Source organism: Marmota monax, unplaced genomic scaffold, assembly GCF_021218885.2.
Source record: "Marmota monax isolate L192 unplaced genomic scaffold, Marmota_monax_Labrador192_F-V1.1 WCK01_AAM20220418_F8-fsc00799, whole genome shotgun sequence".
Lineage (NCBI taxonomy): Eukaryota > Metazoa > Chordata > Mammalia > Rodentia > Sciuridae > Marmota > Marmota monax.
In genome coordinates this window covers 25,110-35,680 of record NW_026692780.1, presented here as the reverse complement: position 1 = coordinate 35,680, position 10,571 = coordinate 25,110, and positions in this window count along the sequence as shown.

The window sequence follows — 10,571 nt, the reverse complement described above, 5'->3', positions numbered from 1 at the left end:
CAGTATAAAACAAACTTCACACATGACTATATCCCTAATGTTTTTCTCTGAGTTGTTTAGTTCTTCCACACATAGATCCACTGATCCTTTGTTTGTGGGTGTACTCCTAGGAACTGCAGTGTGGGAGCTAGTTGAAGACAGAGTGCATGGAGGGTGAGGTCTTGTAATTTAGGATACAGATTTCACCCCCAGCCTTTTCTGACTCTGAACCCTCTTCAGCTATACTTTTGTTACAATTCTCTCTCTCTCTCCCTTGGGTGATGGTACAGATGGTGGCCTAACTCTGGAAGATGTGACAGGGACATGGGAGTATGAAGACCCATTTAGACAGATTCTCAGCTCACACCTTGCCTACCTTATAATTTAACTTCCTGAAAGTTTCAGGCACACGGTGAATTGCTTCTCTTTGCTTTTGTTCTGAGTCTTGACCTCCTCCATTTCCCTAAGAATTTACCATTGTTCCCAGTATATTTTCACATATTAAAGATCAATATTATGTTAGCTTACTGGTCTCTTTGTAGATGGAATTAGTGTCTTGTTTTTGTTCTTGTTTTAGATGACTTTGAAAAGAGGAGGAGAAATGGCATAGTTCTGCTATTTTGAAAATTTAAGTCCAGTGGAAACACATGTATTTGCTTATTTTGCTATAAATAAGAAATTTCCTTGTTTAAAAAATCCAAATGCTGGCATTGTCCAGAAAAATTTAACAGTTTTATTTATAATTATTATAAAGTTGAACTGGTAAAACTTGTTTGCTGAAACATTTTGACTTGCATTACTTCTTTATATTCCACATTTATATTAAAAATTCATACACAAATCAAAATGGAAAAATAGCTAATACTTGATTTCTTTTCACTATTTTTCCACACACACAGTCATATACCTAGGTACCTTTTGACCCGATGGGATGGGGTATCTTAACATTCAAAACTATCAGTAACAAGAAGAAGAGAATATAATTTTTTTGAGAATGAAATGTTTACCATCATAGTGGATTCTTAAGCAAGTTATCCACATATGAAGTTTGCTAGTTGGATGTCTTTTGGCATAATTGTCACACATTTGGTATGGATAGCACATATTTTAGTGTCTTCAAAAAGGTCAAACATCTCATTGGTAAATAGGAATAGTTTGTGCTCTACTTTTCCTATTTGTATCCCTTAAATTTCTTTCTTTTGCCAAATTGCTCTGAATAGAGTTTCAAGGACAGTGTTAAATAGAAGTGGTGAAAGAAGGCATCCCTGTCTGCTTCCAGTTTTTAGAGGGAATGCTTTCAGGTTTTCTCTATTCAGAATTACATTGGTCTTGGGTTTAACATATATAGCTTTTAAAATGTTGAGGTATGTTTCTACTCTCCATAGTTTTTCTAGTGTTATGAGTGAGTATGGATGCTGTATTGTATCAAATGATTTTTCTGCAAAATCTCTACCAGAAAACTTCTAGAACTCACAAATGTACTCAGCAAAATAAGAGAATATAAAATTAACACCCATAAGTCAATTGCATTTCTATTCACCAATGATGAATCAGCTGAAAGAGAAATTAGTAAAACAATCCCATTTATTCACAACAGCCTAAAAAGAGAAAACAAAAACAAAAAAAACAATAAAGAAAGAAGGAAACCTGGGAATCAATCTACAAGAAAACTACAAAATACTAAAGAAATAAATTGAAGCAAACCTTAGAAGATAGAAAGATGTCCCATGTCTGTGGAAAAGCAGAATTAATATTGGCAAAATGGCCATAATACCAAAAGCACTGTATAGATTTAATGCAATTCTTGTTAAAATTCCAATGACATTCTTCATAGAAATAGAAAAGGCAAACATGAAATTCATCTGGAAAAATAAGAGGCCCAGAATAGCCAAAGCAATCCTTAGTGAGAAAAGTGAAGCAGGAAGCATCACAATACCAAACCTTATATTATACTACAGAGCTATAGTAACAAAAATGACATGATATTGGCACAAAACCAGACATGAAGCCCAATGGAACAGACAAGAAGACACAGAGGAAATCCACATAAATACAGTTACCTCATAAGAAGCAAAGGCACCGTAAATATACATAGGAGAAAAGATAGCCTATTCAACAAATGGTGCTGGGAAAACTGGAAATCCATATGTAGCAGAATGAAAGTTAACTCCTTTCTCTCACCTGCACAAAACTCAACTCAAAGTGGATTAAGGACTTAGGCATTAGACCAGAGGCTCTGTGCCTACTAAAAACAAAACAAAACAACAACAACAACAAAAAACCCAAAAAACAAAAAAACAAGGCCCAACTCTCCAACATGTCAGCTTAGGAACTGACTTCCTCAACAAAGGGCAAGAAGTAAAATCAAGAATCAATAAATGGGATGCTATCAAACTAAAAAGCAAAGGAAGCAATCAACAGCCAGAAGAGAAAGCCTGCAGAATGGGAAGACATCTTTGGAATCTGCACCGCAGATAGAGCATTAATCTCCTAAATATCTAACAATCTCAAAAAACTTAACCAAAAACCCAAATAACTTAGTCAGTAAATGGGCAAACGAAGTGAACAGACACTTCACAGAAGAATAAGTATGAATGGTCAACAAATATATGAAAAAATGTTCAATATCTCTAACAATTAGAGAAATGTAAATTAAAACTACACTGAGATTTCACCTGACTCCAGTCAGAATGGCAATTATCAAGAATACAAGCAACAGTAAATGTTGGTGAGGATGTTGAGAAAAAGGTACACTCATACACTGCTGGAGGCACTGCAAATTGGTGCAACCACTGTGGAAAGCAGTATGAAGATTCCTCAGAATACTTGAAATGGAACCACCATTTGACCCAACTCAGTTATATCCAAAGGTCTTAAAAGTCAGCATACTACAGTGACACAGCCACATCAATGTTTATAGCAGCTCAACTAAGAATAGCTAAACTATGGAACTAATGTAGGTGCTCTTCAACAGATAAATGGATAAGGAAAATGAGGTATATATATATATACACAGTGAAATTTTACTCAGCTGTTAAAAAATAGTGACTTTATAACATTTTCTGGTAAATGGATGCAACTGGAGGGAGTCTCTCAGGCTGAGTGAAATAAGCTAATCCCAAAAAACTGGAGATCTAAAGTTTGTTCTGATATGTGGATGCTAACACACATCAGGGGTAGGAGGGCAAGAATAGACATTCATTGGATTAAACAAAGAGGAATTAAAGGAAGGAAGGAGTGATAGAAAAGACAAGACAGTGGAATGAATCTGACATAAATTTCCTATTTATGTGTATGAATGCACCACAGTGAATCTCCACATCATGTACAGCCACAAGACTGGGATCCTACTCAGAATAAGATATACTCTATGTTTGTATAAATATGTCAAAATAGACTTTACTGTTATATATAACTAAAAAGAACAAATAAAAAAATGAAGTTGCATTTCCCCTCACCAAAAATAAATAAAGGACAACCAGAAAAATCTCAGTTGCTGCCTGCAAAGTACCAACAGCTGAGCTCTGGAAGCACAGATCTGTTCTGAAGTCTTGAGCAGTTTCCCATCAGACGTTGGAAGGGGAGTTTGTGAATCACAAATTCAGTGGACTCCTGATAACATCTGATTTCACCAAATGCTACAATACCAGGCCTGTAATAATGAGCTTTCTTTACCCCTCCAGTAGAAGGCGCACCTTGAAAGAAGCTTTTGTAGCCAGTTGTTTCCTAGGTGCTTTGCTCCATTGGATTTGCCAGCATTCTGCTTTTTAGGTGCCACAGTAGGAAGACCTCCTTAATTACCCCAGTCTCCTCCTAAACAGGGGCTAGTGGCAGTGCTGGCATTGGAGAGTGACTATAAGCAGTGTCTGTTAACACTTACTTTAGTTTTTAAATTTACTTTTTTAATAGGTAAAAAATAAAGTTTATAGAATTAACAACATAAAAATTACTCTTTGAAAGTCTTCACTCCCATTCTTATGCATCTTCCCATGATACCTCCGTTGTAGGGATTCACTAATGACCTTTTATTCATCCTCATGTATTATATAAATATTAATAGCTATAAACATACATTTCTTTGTCTCTTTACAATTTATCAATATCATTATATAATAGCACTTTAAAAAATACAGACCATTTACAGTAATCCTCCCTTACCTGAGGTTTTGCTTTCTATAGTTTCAGTTACTTGAGTCAGTTTTGACCTAAAAATATTAAATACAAATTCCAGAAATAGACAGTTCATTAGTTTTAAAGTGCATGCTGTGCAAGTGCCATGATGAAAATCTCACTCTCTAGCTTGGGATTCAAATCATCCCTTTGAACAGTGTATCCACACTGAATATATTCCTTGACCCATTAGCCATTTAACAACGTTTCAATTATCATGTTGACTGTCTAGGTAACAATTCAAGTAACCTTTATGCAATAGCCTAATTCTACCTAGCAGTTCCTATGTCATGCACTTTATCTCATCACACAAGTTATATCATCTCTTATCACTGCAAGAAAAAGGAAACTACAGCACAATAAAACATTTGCTTGAGATACCATATTCACATAGCTTTTATTATAGTGTGTTATTATTGTTCTGTTTTATTATTAGTTATTGTTAATTTCTTATTCATACCATTTATAAATTAAACTTTATCATATGTTTATATGTGTAGAAGAAACAGGATATATAGAGTTCAGTACTACACTCAGTTACAGGCATACACTGGGAGTTTGATAAAGGGGGACTACTGTATAAGTTAAAATTATTTGCATTAATTATAATTTAGGATATTTTTTTGCACTTGCAATCGCATATTTTTAAACACAAGGCTTATCAAGGGGGAATTAAAAAGATTGAGGAATAAAAGATCAAAGAGGTAAGGATATGGAGACATAGTAGAGATGCAGAGAGGGAAGCATAGCAACCCCGAAAAGAAAGAATCACTGAGGTAGATACTTACACTCGTGTTCATAAATACTATTTCCATATGTGTAAAAAATATAGCACCATGTTCTTCTATATTCAAAGCATATACAAAGTGAACAAAGAGAAGGGAGCCCGTCTTTGTTCTCTGTTATTCTGGGAGTCTCAGCAGACACTTCTTGAATGGCCCAGAGACTGCCTGTAGTCTATTGATCTCAGTGAGACCTTTGGGACCCAACCCTGAATAAGCTGCCTCTGAGCTGGAGGCCCTATCTCCTGGGCATCACAGACTGAGATGCCAGTCATAGCTGATATCAGCCAGTACTCATATTTTGTTCACGTAACCTCTGTCCACGTGGTTTTCATTCACGTGCATGGCATCCTGCTTACAATATGAAAAACTAAAAGAGGAATTGGACCATGACTCAGTGACACTATATAAGTGGGTGTGCATGCGCTCTGTCTCTCTCTCCTTTCTTACTGTTGTCTGAGAATTGCAAAATAACAGGACAATAATGTTAGTTGCTCTTGGATCTGAGTAGGACAGCCTTTTTCCTTGACCTCTTTTTATTCATTAATTATTTTATTTAGCTTTGGATATGGGAGGTCTCATGGTATTGCCTTGACAAGACTTGCATTTGTAGTCCTTAAGCCTCAGTCTCTCAAATAGCTGGGCACATGCCAACACTCCTGACTGATCACTTTCATTCAAGATTATAAGGAACACTAAAGAACCTTAAGACTGAGCCTCAGAATGAGGTGTGATTAGTTAGGGGAATGTGAGGGAAATGGTGATTTTTTTTTTTTTTGGTTTTGAAGCTTTTAAAGACTTTTGTCACTGAGTGAGTAATTTCAATGCAATGTTTCAGTCAAAACCCTTTACTTAACAGGCTGGGATGGAAGGTATCTTGATGAGAAGATGACAATGGAAATACATGCTATGTCATCTTCCCATGTGCTCTTTTCTCCATCCCTACTCTTACAAAGACTTTACATTCTGCATAGAAATTTGTGTGAGCTAAGCATTTTTAACTGCCAATTTATCTGTTTAGCTTCTGCGCTTGGAAAAAACTCTTAGATAAATACACAGACAAAAATTTCTGTGCATTATTATCTCCAACAAGCTTAATATTAGAACTGAAAGCAGTTTCTTGAGGCTGATAGAAATTCATCAGATTGAATAATTTTGCTGTATTATAAACAACACAATTGATAATGGATTACAGCCAAATATTATATACACATATTATATACACATGTGATTTAACTGTTTTCAAAATAAAGCAAGTCCTGCTTTGCAAATATGAGTTAGAATATTGGGACCAGTGCAGTTGTATGTTCAGAGCACTTTGAATCAAAATAATGGAGTTAATATTTTCTGCTTATTCAGTGAAGAACATGATTAAGTCTTGTTTGTGAAACTTTAAAAAATGTGAAATCACTTTTACAAAGCACATTGAATTAGTTTCAGCCATAGGTTAGTGGAAATAATTCTGTAGAGGACACAGGTTTTGTGTTATAGGATTCATTTGATGTCAGGGAACTTGATATGTGCTGTATATAGAGCATAATTGAATGTCAGTTTGTGCTAGTTTAAAATCTAAATAATGATTTTTATCTCCAAACTGTTGGGTTTTCTTCGTCTGAGTGAGGCTTAAGGTCATCTTATTAATTTACTTGTTTCATATAAGAATTGACACATCCAAATGAACATGGTCTCATTCAAGGTAGTCACTGGGAAATGATTCTAATGATTATCTTACTGCTCAGAGTTTTAGAATAACTATTTTTGTTTTTAGAGATTAATAATAATACTTTAAGCATTCCCATTGGTGACTGATCTTAATTCCTTGAAATTTTCTGCTTCTGAGAAAAAGTAAAAAACGGTTTAAAGCCAATTCTATGGAATGAGCATTCAACTGGGGAATATATGACAAATATAATGAGACCTGAGTTTCTTGAATGACCTGTATACCTTGGTTTTCTCAAGTAAGAGTATAAAAATTACTTGTGTGGGGGCAATATTATGGGCTTAATGTTTGGTGCCTCCTAAATTCATGTTGAAATTCTAAGTCCCAATGTGGTGGTATCAGGAGATAAAGCCTTTGAGAAGTAATTAGGTCATAAGCAAGGAACCCTTATGGCTGATTTGTGCCCTCATAAAAGGGACTCAGAGAGCTAGTTAGCAAGCTTTCTGTCTCCCAAGGACACAATGATTAGCTGTGTGGAACCCATGATAGGCCCTTGTCAAAACCTGACCATGCTGTCCTCCTGAGTTTGGTCTCTCAGTCTACAGAATGGTGAGAAATGACTTTTCATTGTTTCTAAACTACCCAGCTGTAGGTAATAGCAGTCCAAACTGATTAGGACAGGAACATTTTTAGAATAATGATTTAAGATGTCTAAAACTTTTTCTGTAGAACCACATGGATAGTATTTTTCCAAAGCATAATGTATTATAGTTGTGATTTTAACTAAATACATCCTAGTAAAATGGTTTCCTATAAGCAAAAATATAATAACTAAAAACTTCTATAAATAGCAGTTGATTACTGATCTTATATTTTAACACTTATAAAATGTCTGTAAATGTACACATTGACCACAGGAGACCTCCATATACTGTGGTGTGTACAGTCAACATACAAAATCTATAATTCTACCTCATCAATTTTGACTTGCAACTAATATGCCAGATTTATAGTAACAACTACTACTGTAAATGAATGTTATCCAAAAGAAATTTCTGGAATGGTTTTTCTGAATTAGGAATTCTAATAAAGTTTTCTTGGAAGTTTAAACAAAAACCATCTTTTCTTAAAATAAACCTTCCATGCAGCCAGTTGAGTATTCAAAATTTATTGCATTGATTTTTAGAACCATTTAACTAAAAATAGCTTGCAGTTTCTCCCCACTTATGCCAGAAGGTAATGGTCTTCCCTTTGTTAATAAACTATCAAATGGATAAAGATGCCTGAAATTTGAAAAAATATAGGTTTATTTTAAACAACTTGGAGTGAAGCAGCACATGATGAAATCTACCCAAAAAACTTCTGTGACAGTCACTTCTGAAGGATTTCACGCATCTGCTGCATGTATATGTTCTAGTATATTTGTTAAATCACTATCATCACATAGTCACACCTCATCAATAGTTGAACTTGAGGTAAAAAAATACATAATCTCCCACAACTACAGTTAAGAATACATTTTCTCTCCACCTACATAGAACTCTATAATGATGTCCACATTTGTGTTTTCAAAGTTTCTGCTGTGACCACTGGCAGAAACAGCATAGCAGACCAGATGGTTTGTTGATTTGAGTACAGAAATTCTTTGGCCCTTGTTTAATTCAGTAGTTCTAGTCAATCTGCTCAGGAGAATCTAATGAGAGAACATAAGAATGCCGCTGTTAAGATGAGGTACATTGGCAACATTTATGCATTTCTTGTCCACCCTTGGCTGGACATTGCTGTTAGTTTTCTTTTCTTTATGAAACAGTTAAATGAACCACTGAAGTAATCAAATATTTTCCCATGTGGCATAATGTTTTAAAAGAGGTGGCTACAGGTTTAAATCCTGTTACCTATAAAGAGTTTAACAAAAGTGGGAACACAGATTTACCTGTTAACAATAGATCAGAGGTTGACTTTTCCATTTGGCTTAAGTATTTTGATGATCATCATGGTTCTGATGTGGAAGGAAAGGAATGAGTGGGTTGGAAGGCCTAAAGGAGTGCAGGGATTCTCTTCCAAATTGGAGTTTTACTTCAGAAATTGCCATTATGAACACCACCTTTGGAAAGGTCCTTCTGTGCTCCACTAGTATGTGGACTGCAGGGGCTCCTCCTATCCCCCATGTAATATTTTTACTTCTGTAAGTAAAGTTGTATGTCTAGGCAATTTTTCTTTCCCATTTGTCCCTATATCTAGATGAACATTGCTTAGGAAGGTCATCTTGAATGTCAGTTTCTAATTGGTAAGGTTAATAGACTCTGGGGAAAATAAAAATGAGTGAAGACCTTTGTCTTGAACTCCTTATTGGATTTAAACTAATTGATTAACTGAACCCCTCCTTCCCTCTTTTCCTTTATTGGCAATAATGTTGTTAGTCTGCAGTATGAGATTTGACAGATATAAGCAATATAACATTATGTCAATATCTATGTTAAAGATAATTTCCTATATTAAAGACAATTTCTATAGAGACACTGCAGTTAAACATGTTTGGGGAATGCAGCTTTTCAATCACGGGATTTAAAAAAAAAATGTATATTAGTTCAAGGACACCTCTCTTATGCAGAGAAACTATCTCGGACAGAGAAATCTACCCGAGATAGTTAGTGCCTGGCACAGGGTCTGAAGTAGGGTGTTCATTAGTGATTGGGACTTTTTTTTCCAAAAGAATGTCACTTGCCCTTCACTTTTGTTTAATTATTTGGCTTGATATAGAATTCTAGGCTCAAAATAATTTTATTCACAGAACTTTGAAGATATGAGTTTATTGTCATCTAGTGTCCAGTTTTGCAGGTTAAAAGTTTGTAATCTGATTCCTGTTTGTTTTGTTTGTTAGTTTTTAATATTCTCTTTGGAAGATCTGCAGTTTTTCTCTTGTTGGTATTATGGTAGTTTATTACAATATGTTAAAAATTGTCTTATAAAAACTATTCCTGCTTTGTACTTGGTAGGCTCATTTAATCTCAAGCCTACATTATTTTTTATTCAGCTAAGAGAACATTATATGTTTCATTATTTTCTCTCTTCTGTTCTCCCCTTCTGGGTTCAAATTTTGCCAAGCATTATGTCAGCCTTGTGGTTTTAAGCAAGTTAACCTCTAACATCTTTGATCATCAATTGCATTATTATAAAGTGGAAATTATAACCCCAGGGAGGCCAGTACCCAATATGGTAATTATTTCCTCTCTTTCAGAAGTCTTGCTTCTGTAAGCTTATCATTTTGATCAAAGCACTTGAATCTAAATATAGACTTCTGGCTCTTAAAGTGATGGCTAGGCTGTTTTTAGCATGATGGTTATTGAACATGACTCTAGTCTTCCCCAAGGTAGCACTGGCTCATTTTTGAAAACTTCTTTGGATATTGTAACCTGTGTGTTAAATGTCAAATACAGAGGTCAGCATCTAGAAATGGGTCAAACTAAGTATACATGGAAATGGAGGTAGAATATTACACAAAAGGGTGACTCTTAGGTTTGCTTTAAGGTAGAGTCTATCAAAGAAAACAATGGCATCTATAAGATTTCTATGTGGCTTCATCTGATGAATGGATTCCAAGTTAATCTTTCCAGAAAAACAGTTATGGTCAGGTCACACTGCTTTTAAAAATCTTAAGTGGCTCTCCATTGGTTACAAAGTTAATATCAGATTTCTCAGCTTACTTGTCAAGTTGTTCAAAAGATTAGCTCCAATTAAACTTTCCTACTTTGTATCCCCTTCTCTACATACTACTTCAATCTAATCCAAATATATTATTCTGTTTCTCAGATCTATCTTACACTGTTGCTTTAGACTGGAATTTTCCTCACCTCCTATTTCTAACATTCAAATTCTTCTAATTCTTCTAAAATTCTTCTAAAATTATGATTGATCTTCTCTTACATATTAGAAGGCCCAGCATTCTTCTAAGGCCCATCTCCATGGCCTCTTCTTTTACA